The following is a 17,232-nucleotide window of genomic DNA, read 5'->3' on the forward strand; positions in this document are numbered from 1 at the left end:
CAGCACTTTCACATACAGCTCCTCTACACCCAGATTTCGCAATGCCTGTATGACCGCCGAGGTTTCTACTTAGTCATACGCTTTTTCGTAATCAATGAATGCTATGTATAAGGGCTGGTCATATTCCAAGCATTTTTCTATCCCCTGGTTGACGGTATGGTTATGATCGACAGTAGAGTATCCTTTCCGAAAACATGCTTGATCTTTTGCTTGATTGCAGTATGAGGTTGTTCTAATTCTATTAGCGATTACCTTAGTAAATGCCTTATACGTAACAAACAGTAAGCTGATTGGTCTGTAATTTTTCAAGTCCATAGCGTCCCCTTTCTTATGAATTAAGATAATGTTTGGACTCTTCCATGGTTGCGGTATTGCGCAGATACTGTAATGCTATGCATTTTTCAACCTGCTTTCGACTTGGAGCAGACTGCATAAAGCCAAAGCGACCACAATAAAAGAAAAGCAAACTTACCTAATTATTCCGTGGTAGGATATGAAGGTTAACTGTTAATTGCATTACAAAGTGTGTTTGTTCTCCTGAAACAAAAAGGGTAAAATTTAATCCAACTGACCCATGACAGAACCTCTTCAACATATACATAGGCATCGAGCCCCAAACAGGTTTATTTAATCTCACCTGTCTTCTCGTTTAGCGTGAAGACGGCCAGTGGTAGTGGTCAGGGTCCCCCGGAAATGCATAAACCTGTCCGGCTCAAGGGTGCAGCTGCTAGGCTCTATCTGTTGCCGGTAGTTAGCTGGATTGCCTCGTCCCAAGAATTCTGCACAAAAAAAAGAAACAATGATGTGCACGGTTTCCAAAACAGAGGGAATGAGGGAGATAGAAAATGCCCAATAATAAACAAACAACAACAACATAAAGGCACTCAAATGAAAACTCAGCAGTGGCCGGACAGACCTACGCAGTGGCTACGAATGGCTCGATCACTTCTGCGCAGTGTCCTCCTACCCCTCGCGGATGGGATGCATTCTCGGGTGTTCTAGAGAGGGACAGCTGTCACATGACACACATATTCGCGCTATCCACTTGCAGCAGAGAGGAAAAAGTATCCCCCTTCAGGGGAGCTCACAATGAACGGAACTGCCAGCTACCTTCCATTGTTGCAACCAGATATGTGCGCTGCTACGGCACCGGATGTTCATTCCCACGCAGTCTCGGCACTCGAGGACGTGGACATGCAGCGCTTTTGGTTGTCAGTCGCGCTCTTACCAGACTGCAATCTAGGAACTTGACCAGCGACGCGAAAATATAAACAGCTGCGTCACACCTCAACTGCAGTAGAGCTGACCAGCACTAACCACCCCAATAAACCAAAATGCTTCAAGCAGCGCAGTTAGTGCTAGCATTCACCCCCCCCCCCCCCCCCCAAAGTGTATCGCAAAAAAACGACACACCATTGTGTGCGTTTCATTTCAGCAGTTCCTTGCACCACTAACAACAAAGCACACTTCACCAAAAAATCGGGCTTTTGTTTTTCGTTTTCTATTGTATCACCTATAGCAAAATCTACGAGCAATAATTTTGGTTCATCTGTTATTTCCAGTGCTGCTCTAAAAGAATACTGTTCTGCAGACAAAAGCAGTCTCCATTCTAGCAATCAGATAGCACCACTAGGCTGAAGCTAGAGAGTCTAAGTAAACATTTTAGCGACTAAGTAAAAGAGGCTCATGATCAAAGTACATAAAAATGCACATGTTATCCTATAACTGCCTTGTGTTCCTTCAATACTCAGCACTAAGAGGTCTACTAATGCTCTCATCAGACCACATCTGCGTACACTGCACGCAGAGAAGCGAATGATCAGGCATGGAGAAACATTTAATGCACTCTTCTGACTGGCTTGGAGGAGTGTCTAACCTCCACACTGCTGCAAGAAGTGACAAAATGGAGTATAAAGGGGCACTATTGCAATGTGGAAGAGAGTGCATTATGGCACTCGGGTATAACGCTAGTTAACTGAATGACAGTTCCATGGGCAACATGATATGGGCCTTGTGATCCTGCTAGGAAAGCAATGTTTTTATGGAAGGGGGGGCATGGTTATGGAATGTGAATATATATATATATATATATATATATATATTACATATAAAAAACACTGCCCCAATTTAAAAGCTTTCATAGACATGCCCTATCAATCGACACAAACTGTGCAATACATGCCCACTGAATGTTAGACCTACAACTTTCCCAACTCAAAATGATAAAAAAAAACTGTTGCTGCCAACTCAACAATGGCTTAGCAATTTAACCCTCTTTTAAGGGTGGACGGGGCTCCTGAAGGGCTGAAAATTATGAAAGAAAAAAATTTGAAAATGACACTTCGGAAACCTACAGCCCATCTACTATGTACCGAATAATTTATTCCCTTCCTGGGCCATTATTACAACTTTATAGCGTGCAAACGAGCTTAATAAATCTCCATCTCTGTTCATTTTTTTCCTCGTTTTCTCAAAACGAGAATTTCTGATAGTTTGCTAGCTTACAAGAAGAGTATCTTCACATGTAGAGTAGATAAAGGAATTTTTATTTCACCATGTTCCTGAGTGATTACACTGCACAATGTTGGGAACAGATTTCTTGCCCTGTTCTTATTTTTTTGTGTGCTCAAATTCAAATGGCTCTCATAATTTTTCCCAGCATCAAAATTCAACAAGTTGTAAAATGACTAATACTGCCTCAATCAAAAAGCAGTTCCTGCATTGCATTCCTAATACCATATACTATCTAGCCACATGTTAATAATAGTCTTCCGATTAGTAGTTTTTTCTTCGTTTCTGTAACAAAGGAGTGAAAATGTCCAATCATTTGAAAACTAACACATCACAAAAGTGACCACATATTTGAAAGCACAAAAAACTGACCAAGACATTTTCATTTCATTTAGTCTAAGAGTAAATAATTTTTTTCGTTTTTTCCAAGAGGCCCGTCCTGCTTTAAAGGAACACAAAAGAAAAATATCAAATTACTACCCAGGAATACCAAAAATTTTTTTTTTCTCTGTACAAGAGTGACTGCACTGCTGAGACAACAGCAAAGTGTTGAAATGCTGTTGTTGTGTTGGTTTTTTGGCACATAAGCAACTAAGGCCATCATGCGCCAAACAATAGGTTGCTGAACTTCTTTATGAGTGAAAATAAAAAGTGTTTAGAAAATTACAGCTTATTTAGAATCCCCAACTCTTTAGGAAAACTAAAAACAAATGAGATTTCAACAAGTGGGTTGTCTCCTAATAGTAAACAGGGGTGGAATGGGATGTGTTCATTATAGAATGGAGTAAAATATTTTTTCCTTACCTGTTCAAGTTCTGTGCACGAGATCAAAATGTGGTTCACGGTGTACTCACCTCCACATTTTTCGCATAATGGTTTTTGCTCTTTTCTCAGTAAGAAATTGTGTGTCAAGTGTGTATGTCCAATCCGAAGACGGCACAAAATCACCTCACTGAAGCGTTTCTTCTGTGTACATAATTTCCATTCTCCTACTATGGGTTTTACTGTGTGTAGATTATTTTGCTCTTCATTATTCCATTTTTTCTGCCATTTATCTATCAGGCTTCTTTGTACTAACCTGATACAATCCTTGTAGGGGATTGGAATTTTCTTTATTTCCATTTTTCGAGCTTGCGCAGCACATGAGTCGGCTATTTCGTTACCATCTATCCCGACGTGGCTAGAAACCCAGCAAAATAATATGGTTTGGCCTTGCGCTGTGATTTTTTCTATGTCGTGAATGATGTTTCCTACTACAGGCTCAACTGCATTTTTACAATGTAATGCCGTAAGCACACTTAAAGAATCGGGATACATTATGCTCTTTTCACAGTTCTGCTGCATAATTTTATTTACAGCTACAGAGACAGCGTAATATTCTGCAGTAAATATTGAGACACTGTTAGGTAGCCTTACAACTTTTTCTCTGTTGCCTTGTACAACAGCAGTTCAGTTCAGTCGTTCAGTCGTTCTCTTCGCGACCCTATGGACCATGTCACGCCACGCTTTCCGGTCTCTCACTATCTTCCTAACATCGCATAACTTCATCTGCAGTGCCTCAAGGATGCCATCTAACCATCGCGTTCGATGCCTACCCCTTTTCCGGCGACCCTCAATTTTTCCCAACATCAAATCTTTCTCCAGCGACTCCTCTCTTCTCATCAGATGACCAAAGTAGCTGAGCTTTAACTTTAGAATTTGACCCTCCAATGAGCAGTCAGGGTCTTTGGTTGACAATATCGACTGATTTGATCTTCTGGCAGTCCAAGGAACTCTCAAGAGTCTTCGCCAGCACCACAATTCAAATGCGTCAATTCTTCAGCGGTCAGCCTTTTTCACAGTCCAACTCCCGCATCCATACATCACAACTGGAAAGACCATAGCACGAGTTATACGGATCTTGGTTGGCAGACTAATGTCTCTGCTCTTTACTAGGCGGTCAAGGCTAACCATTGCTCTCTTTCCCAGAAGCAGGCGTCTCCTAATTTCATGGCTGCAGTCTCCTTCCGAGGTAATCTTGGAGCCCAAGAACAGAAAATCTGTCACAGCTTCCACTTCTTGTCCATTGATGCTCCAAGACTTGATAGGGCAAGACGCCATGATCTTTGTCTTTTTAATGTTCAGTTTAAGCCCAAACTTCTCATTCTCTTCTTGCACGCGCATCAGAAGTCTCTTGAGTTCCACTTCACTTTCTGCCATTAAAGTGGTATCATCCGCATATCTAAGGTTGTTGATACGTTTTCCAGCAATCTTCACTCCAGCTGAAGACTCGTCCAGACCGGCCTTCCTCATGATGCACTCTGCATATAGGTTAAATAGGCAGGGCAACAGTATGCAGCCTTGCCTCACTCCTTTCTCGATCGGAAACCAATCAGTAAGACCATGCCCAGTTCTGACTGTGGCCTCTTGCCCTTCATACAGGTTCCTGAGGAGACAGATGAGGTGAACTGGAACTCCCATCTCTTGGAGAGCTTGCCACAATCTGCTGTGATCTACGCAGTCAAACGCTTTCGCATAGTCAATAAAGCAGAAGTAGATGGGTTTCTGGAGCTCTCTTGCTTTTTCCATGATCCAGCGAAGGTTGGCAATTTGGTCTCTGGATCGGGAGCTTCCGGACGTGCAAGCTGGGTTTCGCAAGGGCAGAGGAACTAGAGACCAAATTGCCAACTGCTGCAGCCTACCTTTGAGGATTTTCAACATCACCTTGCTAGCATGCAAAATAAGCGCGATCGTGCGGTAGTTGGAACAATCTATGGCACTGCCTTTCTTTGGAATGGGGATGTAAACTGACCTCCTCCAATCCTGTGGCCACTGCAGGGTTGTCCAAATCTTCTGAGATGATGTATGCAGAATGTTAACAGCGTCATGGTTGAGGTTTTGAAGCAACTCAGCTGGAATGCCATCAATTCCACTAGCTTTGTTCTTAGCAAGGCTGGCTAAGGCCCATTCAACTTCACTATTCAGGATGCCCGGCTCGAGATCGGTAATCACAACCGTTTTATGTTGGGTTTGCACATTCGGGTCCTTCTTGTACAGTTCTTCTGTGTATTCCTGCCACCTCTTCTTTATCTCTGAGGCTTCAGTGAGGTCCTTGCCTCGTCTGTCCTTTATCATAGCACAGAAGCTTCCTTTGATATCTTTGATTGTCTTATACAAAGCTCTTGTGTTCCTTAATTGGCTATTGTCCTCAACTGCTTGGCACTGTATGTTCAGGAAGGCATTCTTATCTCTCCTTGCTATTTTCTGAAAATCCGCATTGAGAACCTTGTATCTTTCTCTTTCCCCCTTAACTTTTGCCATCCTCCTTTCCTCAGCTATTTGCAAAGCCTCTTCAGATAACCAGTTGGCTTTCTTGCATTTCTTTTGCTTTGGAACTACCTTAGTAGCAACTTCTCGTATTATATCACGAACATCAGTCCACATCTCTTCGGGCTCTCCGTCTTCTAGATCTAATTCTTGAAATCGATTCCTCACTTCCACAGCATATTCTAATGGAATTTGATCCAGATCATACCTGAAAGGCCTTCTAGTTTTCTGCGTTTTCCTCAATCGAAGCTTAATTTTGGCATCAAGAAGCTGATGATCGGTGCCACAATCAGCCCCAGGCCTTGTTTTTACTGCTTGTATAGCGCTTCTCTATTTCTGCCGGCAAAGAATATAATCAATCTGATTCCTGTACAGACCGTCCGGTGAAGTCCAGATGTACAGGCGCCTCTTGTGCTGTTGAAAATGAGTATTCGCTATGGTCAGGTTGTTTTCTTGACAAAACTCTACTAGCCTCTGCCCAGCTTCATTTGGCTCGCCAAGACCGAACTTGCCTATAATTCCGGATACTTCTTCACTCCCGACCTTAGCATTCCAGTCTCCTATGAGAAAAACGACGTCTGATGATGGGGTGCGGTCTAAAAGGCATTGTAGGTCCGCATATCTCTCAACGTTAGCTTCTTCAGCAGTAGTGGTCGGTGCATAGACTTTGATAACTGTTATGTTGAAAGGGTGACCTTGGATCCGAAGTGAAATCATTCGGTCGTTTTCGGGGTTGTACCCTAGCACAACATGTTGGATGTACAACAGCACATCCAACATAACTTGCTGTTTTTGATCCATCTGTAAAAAATTCGGTGAAGTTCATATACTTCTCTCGCAGTGCTAGGTATTCTTGTAATATGTGTTCGTGTGCTAAATTTTTTCGGAAGGCTGTCAGTGTGCTTACAAATTTTAAATGCCTGCGAAAAACGAACTGAGGTAGCACCATTTCCATGGAGCATAAGCAATGGAGTCTTCGAACCAACCAGAGACGCCACACTTTCAAAGATCAGAAATGTGACCACAATCAAACGAGCACACTGGTGCTGTGACAAGTCGAACCAATTGTAACGGCGGCAAGATGCAAGAGTAGGCCGCCGCCGAACTGTACCTTACATTAACCTAGTGAAATGCAAGTGCTCTCTGCTGCACCGAATGCATTTGCGTCTCGTTGCAATGTGCCTACAATAACATGCCTCATGGATGTGAAAGAAACTATGTGAAGAAACTACACGAAGTTAATGCTATCACCCCAAGGCTCCAGTAAAAGTGGCTTATCATGGTGTACATTGGTGGTGATAACGTAAGGCGTAGTCTTATTGCATTGTGCGCTGTTGTGAAGTGCACTTAGATGTAAGCTTCATGGAATCCTCAAAAGCATGTGAGAAGCAGTTGCGGCCTAACATATCAGAGTGGTGAGAAAAAGCATTTCCTCGCAGCTCTGATTCAAACCCAGTTTTCTCCTATGACACCACAGGAGAAAAATGATGCAAACCATGGCACACATGCAGACTCCACAATTTCCGGTGCGCGGTGCGGTCTAGCAGCAGCCGAATTTTCATCCGAACCAGTCATGGACAGTAAGGTATAGGTTTGGGCTATAGTTAGTAACAAGCGCTGCAACTGTCAGTGTTCCTGTCCCCATCTTCAGTGCCTTTGTGCAGGTAGCCATGGACCCGATTCCAGAGCTCGACAACAAAGTTCACGTGGTGAACATTGCCCTCCACTTCAGGAACCTCAGCCCTAGAGAGAGTGCAATGCCTTTTAGAGCTGAGACTGGACTAACCGGATATGAAGAATTTCGAAATACCAAATAAGGCTAGTGCCGGCAGCAAGCAAAGCTACATGCATGCCCACTCATATCACTGAAAATGCATTTCACGGCCACATTTTCAGCTCCTACCGTCCGCCACAGTTCCATGCACCAAGGCGAAACAACATCCAGACATCCAGAGGTGCCTTAACGACTATAGGAGGAATTCAAAAAAATTACTGAGTGTCGTTGTTGTAACTTCCAAATAATGTCAGACGAAGGGGTACTAACTGTGAACAGTCTTTTCAATTTGCTATATTCAATAATGATGTTGCAATGGCACAAGATAGTTTGGGAGAGCTTCTAGCGCTTGCTCCCTGACGCCATATTCGGCCACATATAGGAGACAAATGGCATCATCTGGCACAGCCACTGTGCACCACATTTTTGCATAAATAGCGATAATGGCACCATATCGTGTCACTTGTCCAAAAGCGGCTTAAACAACCATTTTCTCCTTTTTGGATATGCCATTCTTCAACTTCTAACTGCTATGACTTCGCATAATGACAATCATCATCATCATCATCAGCCTGATTATACCCACTGCAGGGCGAAGGCCTCTCCCATATCTCTCCACTTAACCCGGTTCTGTGCTAGCTGCATCCACTTGACCCCTGCGAACTTCTTAATCTCATCCGCCCACCTAACTTTCTGCCGCCCCCTGCTACGCTTTCCTTCCCTTGGAATCCAGTTTGTTACCCTCAGCGACCATCGGTTATCCTCTCTTCGCACTACATGTCCTGCCCATGCCCATTTCTTCTTCTTAATTTCCACTAGAATGTCGTTAACTTGAGTTATTTCTCTGACCCACTCTGCACGCTTTCTATCTCTTAATGTTACCCCTACCATTTTTCGTTCCATAGCCCTCTGGGTTGTCCTCAACTTAAGTAGAACTCTCTTGGTTAGCCTCCACGTTTCAGCCCCATAGGTGAGTACAGGCAAGATGCAACTGTTGTATACTTTCCTCTTGAGCGATACCGGTAAGCTGCTAGTCATAATCTGCGAGTGCTTGCCAAATGCACTCCATCCCAATCTTATTCTTCTTGTTATTTCCTTTTCATGATCCGGATCTGCGGTTACTACCTGTCCTAAGTAGATATATTCGCCTACTACTTCCAGTATTTCGCTACCTAATGTAAACTCCTGTTCCTTCCCGAGGCTGTTGAACATTACCTTAGTCTTCTGCATATTGATTTTCAAGCCTACCTTTCTACTTTTCCTGTCTAGGTCATCAATCATTATTTTCAGTTCGTCTCCCGAGTTGCTTAGCAAGGCAATGTCATCAGCAAATCGCAGATTACTGAGGTATTCTCCATCTACCCTTATCCCTAACTGCTCCCATTCCAAGTCTCTGAATACTTCCTCTAAACAAGCTGTGAATAGTACTGGGGAGATTGTGTCTCCTTGCCTAACACCTTTCTTTATGGGAATTTTGTTGCTTTCTTTATGTAGAACTAGGGTTGCTGTGCAGCCACTATATATATCTTCCAGCACTTTCACGTACGGCTCGTCTACCCCCTGATTTCGCAATGCCTGCATCACCGCCGAGGTTTCAACTGAGTCAAATGCTTTTTCGTAATCAATGAATGCTATGTATAAGGGCTGGTTATATTCCGAGCATTTTTCTATCACCTGATTGATGGTATGGATATGATCGATAGTAGAGAACCGTTTCCGAAACCCTGCTTGATCCTTTGCTTGATTGCAGTCTAAGGTTGTCCTGATTCTATTAGCGATTACCTTAGTAAATACCTTATACGTAACAGACAGTAAGCTGATTGGTCTGTAATTTTTAAGGTCTTTAGAGTCCCCTTTCTTGTGAATGAGGATAATGTTTGCATTCTTCCATGCTTCCGGTACCGTCGATGACACCAGGCACTGCGTATACAGGGTGGCCAGTTTTTCTAGCACAATATCCCCCCCGTCCTTCAGCAAATCTGTAGCTATCTGATCCTCTCCAGCTGATTTCCCCCTTTTCATAGTTTCTAGTGCTTTCTTGACCTCGTCCTTCGTCACTGGTGGAACGTCTGACTGTTTTTCCCTACCGCCCATCTCATTACGGTCCTGACTACTTTGGCTACTGTAGAGATCTGTATAGAACTCCTCGGCTACTTTGACTATCTTGTCCATATTAGTGATGACGTTGCCCGCCTTGTCCCTTATCGCATACATCTGGTTTTTGCCTATGCCCAATTTCTTCTTTACCGCTTTAAGGCTTCCCCCGTTCTTTACAGCATGCTCAATTTTCTCCATGTTATACTTCCTTATATCGGTCACCTTGCGCTTATTGATTAGCTTTGATATCTCGGCCAATTCGATCTGGTCTGTTGGATTGGAAGCTTTCATACTCTGCCGTTTCTTAATCAAATCTTTCGTCTCCTTAGACAGCTTACCGGTATCCTCTCTAACTATCCTACCGCCTACTTCTACCGCGCACTCAGTAATGATATCTCTGAAATTATTGTTCCTTGCCTCTAGGGTAATGTCGCCATCCTCAGTTAGAGCTGAATACCTATTCTGTAGCGAGATCCTGAACTCTTCTGCCCTCCCCCTCACCGCTAATTCGTTGATGGGTTTCTTTCTTACTAATCTATTGCGTTCCTTCTTCAGATTTAGGTTAATTCGGGACCTCACCATCTTGTGGTCACTACATCGAACTTTCCCGATTACCTCTACATCCTGCACAATGGCGGGGGTTGAACACATTATGAAGTCGATTTCATTTTTAGTCGCTCCGTTAGGACTTTTCCATGTCCATTTTCGGTTCTTCCGTTTGCTGAAGAAGGTATTCATGATTCGTAAGTTATTGCGCTCTGCAAACTCAACTAGTAACTCCCCTCTGCTATTCCTAGAACTAATGCCATAGTCACCTACTGCCTTGTCTCCTGCCTGTTTTTTCCCTACCTTGGCATTGAAGTTGCCCATTAGTACAGTATACTGCGTCTTTACTTTTCGCATTGCCGATTCTACATCTTCATAGAAGCTTTCAACTGCCTGGTCATCATAACTACATGTAGGTGCATAGGCCTGTACAACCTTCAGTTTATACCGCTTATTAAGCCTAATTACGATGCCTGCAACCCTCTCATTAATACTATAGAATTCATCTATATTACCCGCTATATACTTATTGACAAGGAAACCTACTCCTAGTTGTCGCCTTTCTGGTAAACCTCGATAACACAGTACATGCCCATCCTTCAGTACAGTATATGCCTCATTCGGCCTCCTAGCCTCACTAAGCCCTATGACATCCCATTTCATGCCCTCTAGTTCCTCTAACAGCACTGCTAAACTAGCTTCACTAGCTAGAGTTCTAGCATTAAACGTTGCCAGGATCAGTTTCCAATGGCGGCCTGTCCAGCGGAGCCAGGCTTTCTTAGCACCCCCTGCTGCGTCACAGGTCTGACCGCCGCCGTGGTCAGTTGTTCCGCAGCCGCTGGTGACTGAGGGCCGGGGTTTTATGGAGCTTATCATAGGAGGTTGTGGCCAATTACTGCACCAGGGTGGCCAACTCCTGTTCTGGTGAGGGAGTGCGTTGCCGGAGGTGTTCACCGGCATCAGGTCGCACCCCAAACCTGTATATGCAATTCCATCGACACGCGGATTTTTTTTTTTTTTTTTCATCCGGTGGAGAATTGCGCGGCACCGGGATTTGAGCCCCGGTCCTCTTGCATGCGAGGCGGATGTTCTACCGCTACGCCACCGCTGCCCCCAATGACAATATCATCAGTGTAACATTGCAGGAGTGCTACTGTTGACCTCCGAAAATGGAACCGCCTTCAGGAGAGACAGGCAAGAACACTAACTATAGAAAAGGACAGACAGTGCGATCGCCTAATGAAGCGTCAGGCGCAAGCTTTGAAGACTGAGGAGGAGCCAAGGCAACAATGCCTTCGAAAACAACTAGCGAGAGCTTTGAACTTCAAAGAGCAACGCCAACAAGAACACCTCCAGAAGCAACAGGCGAGAGCGCCAACCTCAGACATCGAAGGTGGGCGAGAATGGTTCTCATGGTGAAGGCGTTCTGCCTTCACAAGGAACGGGCGAGAGCCCTCGACAGGCAGCTACGCGAATGTGCACGCCGGCATCGCGCAGGCTCCGGACGATCCCCTAATCATCTGTGACATTATTAACGTTGACGCTAAAAAATTACTGCCAGCATTCATGCGCAAACTACTTTGTGTCAGCTGCTAACAACCCACTTCAAAGCACTACCAGAAGTACATCTTGTATTGACTATATCTTTGCATGACGCACCATGTAACCAGCATTAACTATGCGAGTTACTTCATTATCACACACCGCTCTTTGGTGCCTGGACTCGGCTATAAGACAGTGTAGTAGATGGCTCCAGATATTTAGAGCACCTGGAGTAAAATGTGCACAGACATTGTCTGCAAAGGCAGCTATCTAGTTCTGGATATGGATTCGTGTTGCCCAGATAACAGAACTTATTGCAACGCTGCGGCTGCTAACAGTGCGGTTCCAAAAATGGTTTGCAATGTCCTCTTGTGGCGGCGAAAGAAACCATTAGGAAGGTGTGGTGTTAATGCAACCAAAATTGTTCTCGCAAACAGACACTTTGCGTAAACTATGGGGCAAGATTCGTAAAGCCGTAAGCCAACTTCAAAATTTGTATATAAGGAAAGTTCACAAAAGTTGGCAAGTATGCCTAGAAAACTATACTGCCTCTCCAAAAGCGTTGCCCATAACACTGCCATCCTGCACTGCATCAAACGGAAACAAGCAATGTTATTCTGACTTGGCAACCATGAATGTCATGATGGTCTCCATCTCAAAGCAGGAACCTGTGGAACCAGCAGAAATCCCAGTCCGACAACAATCAAGCCCACACTATCTGCCCAAAGCAAGCAGAAATGAGAACAGTGTCCACAGCTGATGATCAAATCAAAGCATCGCTGAGCAAAACACGGAGCGAAAGTGAATGCAGAAGAAAGCGGTCTTAAAAGAATAGCACGCTAAGCTGAATAGATTGCCCTCACATGGGAGAAAGTGCGATAAATTCACAACGAAACAATATGCAAAAGATTTTCACGCACCCCACAGAGGGCAATTGTTTAAATGCACTATCAATGTGCTGTGGGAGGAGGGGCACTCATTATCAACAGCTGCTCAGGCTAACCATTGTGAGAACTGTAGAGGAGGAAAAAGCAATGAAACAATAAGGGCTCACAGCTTGCTTCCTCAAGTACAGAAATGCACTAACGGCTTTCTGGCCCGCGAGTGAGGGTTGTCCACCTCGTCCCGATTTGTCAATGCTAGCCTATGACACCTTGTTCGGCAAACCATAACAGTGAACCTTGCCATGTGAAGAAATCAAATTGTGTGCTTTCTAGAAGCTCAATGCACCTAAAGCCCCCAGGAGAGTGAAACCAATTGTGACAACTTGACACAAGTCAAGGCTGTCTTTACAGCAGTGTTTCAAAGAACAAGTTTGATAACGAATTTGGGTCAAGTGGCCCATCTAGCATCCTTACTTCTGCAAGAGACCCCAGCTGCATCTTGCAGACTCATTGGCTGTCCACCAGCACCATTAAAACTGTGCAAGACAGCATTGGTTTCTTGAAACTTCACTGTAACCCCCTGTGATGCATGACTAAGCAGACTGTACTGAATGCAAGCACACCAATGTGCGGAAAAAAAACAACAAATATATACCCTATCTATACGTGAACGCCAACAGCAATTTCTACACAAACCATGCAATGATGTGGCCAATAGTTCCCACATGCGACTTCCAACTGGACCTGTACCCTAACAATGCTCTCTCGCCAGTTTTTTAGCCTTTCAAATTAGAAGCGATGCACTAACACAGGAGGGTTAAATAGAAGTCAAAAAGAGTGTCATCTAAGAGTTTTCGAACACTAGAAATGCTGAACGAGCCCAGTTAAAGGGCTTAGAAGCAAAAAGGCTGTATATGTGCCTTCCATAATCTTTCAAGACTAACCAAAGCCCAGGAATGAGCCTAAATTGGAAGGGGAGTTTGAAGCCACTGAGGCCATGAGTGTTTGTTATGAATTTTTTTGTATTTTGAACTTCTATTTTCAGGAATATTTTTAAGCATTTCCTGAAACACCCTGCATATCGCAGCTTTGTATGTGTCACATGATCTGCTTGTGGCCATAGCCACAGCTACCCTCTGCAGCCGTATGGCTGAGCTTGGGCGGATGTTAACGATTAACTGCTCCCTAATTACAAACTCCACTCCAACTTGCAGGTTATGCTCAACAATGTTCAGAGGTAACTACTACAAAGAAAATTGGAACCAAAACCATATTTTTTTTCTTCTTTCACTCACTGAAAACTTGCGGCATCAATAACGAAATGAATTATGTTACTGTCCTTGGAAATAAAAGCAGTGTGGTTGGTTGGTTTGTGGGGTTTAACGTCCCAAAGCGACTCAGGTTATGATAGACGCCGTAGTGGAGGACTCCGGAAATTTCGACCACCTGGGGTTCTTTAACGTGCAGTGTGGTGGACTGTTAAATACAGTCCACTCCAATCTGTTCGTTCCGCTTTTCTTCAAAATGCTTGGTGGTAGGAAGAGGATGCCTATTCCTGCAGGTTTAAATTTATGTGCGTGCATTTTTTTTTTAAATAAATTATAAGGTATTAAGTTCAACCGCAAGTAAACCATGCTTCTGTTCAACTGACCTTTCCCATATGGCATCACCTTTACCAATACTAGTACTTAGTTCAAAGGAAACTTGCTTTTTAGCCTGTTGGGAGGCCGGCGGTACAGCTAGCCGACACAATCCAGAAGAAATGAAGGCTCATCTCAATGACAAGTCAGCACTGCCTACGTGTCAAGGCAAGCAAGAGGCCAAAGCCACCATCTGGGGAATGTTCCGGCACGCCATCACGACAGCTGCTACGCGGCTGCATGTCAGCAGTGACGCGACTGCCACGATAGCTTTTAAAAACAGCTGAGGCTTGCAACAATGCTGCGCCAGGTGCTTGAAGAGCGTGGCCAACCAAGAACGCCCACACATATACCAAGCTCACTGATAAGATTGACAACAGCTAGTGTAACTACTACCACACCATATGACCTCTCTAACTCTACAAACATGACAACTTTTTATTAGAGGTTATAGAAAATTCAAGTGTGCACAATATATATAAAGAAAAGGTCTACTGTGTAATAAATATCCCCACCACCTTAACGCATCAGGAGTTAGTGCAAAAGGAACATGGGTTGTAGTGAAACGGTTACATACATGTTCACGAAAGGTAAAGGGACACAGAAGAACATACAGGCAGGAACATTGCAATGGCTTGCATGTGACCAATTTGTCGGTATTCCTGTACAATTTTCGCCCAAATGCGAGTAAGTTCCGCAGCATCATGTGAAGTGAACGTTTTTCATTATCAGGGATTCCATATCATTCAGGGCGCGGACGAAATATCGCGAAAAACATGATTCAGAAGCGGTCAATGTGAATGAACACGAACCGGGCGAGGGACTGATCTGCGAGCTCTCGCCGTCACGGAGCGATAACTGAAAACACCCCCCTCCACTCGTGTGCCCAATTTTGCGACAGCAACTCGACATGCCAGGCTGAACTCCGTTGCCTCTCGGGGGAGTCATCGGTCAGCTGTGACGCGAACCAAAACGACGACGTCTTTCTCCGCCGACCGTGCACGCTGCGTCGTCGACCGCGATACTAAAACAAGACTAACAAAAAATGAAAAACCGCGCGCGGCAGTCTCCCAGTCGACGCCAGGCGCGGGCGATGAAAACAACTTCGGCACCGATAAAAGCTACCCTCTCCTCCGCCGAGAGCGACTGATTAAAATGCACACGGAACGAAGAATCGAAGCCAAACGTCTGTCAGCATTCGAGATGAAAAAGGTGGGACTTGAAGAAAAAAAAAAAAATGGGGTGGACAACCATCGGCCACGTAGCGAGCGCCCGTTTGCAAACAAGGCCCCAGTTCTCTTTCTTTTTTTTTTACTAAAGCAGACGATAAGCAAAAAAAAGGGGGGGGGCAAAATCGACGAGGCGGCCGAAAGAATAACGCCGCGGAATAAAAATCTTGCTCGCAACGGATGGTGACGCCTGGCGAGGGAAGAGACCGTTTCTTCTACCGTTTTCTGTTTCTGTTCTGAAATCGACCCGACAGGATCGCCGGCGCCCACGCAGACTTTTCGAGAACGACGCGCGCGTGTCGGCGCCAAGCATCGTACGTTAGGCCTACGACCCTTGGCCAACGCCGTACTACGCGGCTTCGCGAAGCCCCGTCGGTGCTCTCGGAGACGGCAACGTGCTCGGCGGCGCCGCGAGGGCCCTGAACTGGCTGACGGCGCGCCAATTTCGACACCGCGGTCCTCGCTCCTACAGACGGGGTCCAAGCCCCCCCTTCAAAGAGAGCCGCGCGAGACGGAGGGAGGAGAGAGGGAAGTCAGCGCGCGCGCTTCCACGTCGGGTCATGGTGCGTCGGCCAGGGCCTCTCGGGCTCCCTACGGCAGCTAACGTCAGAAGACACGGCGAGGACACGAGCGAGCAGACAGGCGACGACGCCTAGGCCTAACGTATGTTGCGTACGCGTACACCGTGGCTCGCTTCAGGCGCGATACCGACGGCCGGGAAAAAGGCAACGAAAATAATACCCGCATAAGGAAACCAAAACCGTGCCACGACAGCTTGCTCAGCTGCTGCGATCGCAGTCAGGTTGGCAAATAGTTCGCATGGAGAAGGGGTCAGCTGCCCGAACGTGGCAGCGAATACTGGTACGAGCGGGAGGAAAAAAAAGATAACAGGACTCACCGATCCACCAAAATAAAGACGTCATATAAAACTGTTGACCAGTGCTGTTGTGTGCCGAGAAACACGGTCGATGTTCAATCTCCGGAGAAATGGTGGCGACTAAGGTGGACTTCTTCCACCGACGTCTGTTGTCGCCGTAGTGGTGTCCGCACGGCACCGCAGCGACCAGCCAGAAGAGAAAAAAGAGGAATCCACGTTAGCGCACCGCAGCCGACGAAAGACACAAATAAGAGAAACATACACGAAATCACACCCCTTATAAAGCAAACCATAACCCGAGATGGGAAACAGCAAGCGACACACTGCCGTTACCTCGCACTAACACCAGCAGGCAGTGGTGTGAAAACAGCAGACTTGGAAGGCTCAGCTTAGTGACTGGGAGGCGATGAAACAAAATCCGCTCCGCATAGCAAGCAAAAATAAACCGAAAGAAGACCCGACGACTCAAAACGGGCCCCAGTGGCACGGAGACGGTCACTTACCCGAATCCTGCAAGTCTGCGCAGCGAGCGGCGAACGACGCATCTGCAATGGAGCTCACGGTTCCCGGATGTGTCTCGTTTCGCCGACAAAAAGAAAGACAAGAGCGCGCACGAAAAAAAAATAAGATGTAACCGTTGCACAGCTTCATAAACGGCATCTTATTATTCGTTTTTATTGAAGAAATCGTAATAGAAACGTAATAGAAAAGCAGAATGAAAGTAGCAGCGGGTGTGGATTATAAACACACGTCTAACAAGACGAACTAATAACCACAAACTCTACAGGTTTTTAAATTTTACGCGTTTAAAAACTGAAATCGAAAA

General features: G+C 45.2%; 1 protein-coding gene across 3 annotated transcripts in view; it reads right to left on the reverse strand.

Annotated features, from left to right (window-relative positions):
* The window catches only part of eIF5 (eukaryotic translation initiation factor 5), a 53,356-nt gene extending 36,291 nt beyond the window's left edge, over window positions 1-17,065 (reverse strand). For 2 of the 3 annotated variants that reach the window (XM_084580700.1, XM_084580698.1), the window contains exons 1-4: window positions 16,910-17,065; window positions 16,428-16,552; window positions 638-779; window positions 473-537 (exon numbers count right to left, since the gene is read on the reverse strand). The gene's annotated coding sequence lies outside the window, so the exon portion shown is untranslated. The other variant, XM_084580699.1, reaches the window with a different exon arrangement.
* Between the last annotated feature and the right edge of the window lie 167 nt (window positions 17,066-17,232).

The sequence above is a fragment of the Amblyomma maculatum genome, chromosome 10 (genome assembly GCF_055883805.1).
Source record: "Amblyomma maculatum isolate TAMU_Amacu chromosome 10, ASM5588380v1, whole genome shotgun sequence".
Lineage (NCBI taxonomy): Eukaryota > Metazoa > Arthropoda > Arachnida > Ixodida > Ixodidae > Amblyomma > Amblyomma maculatum.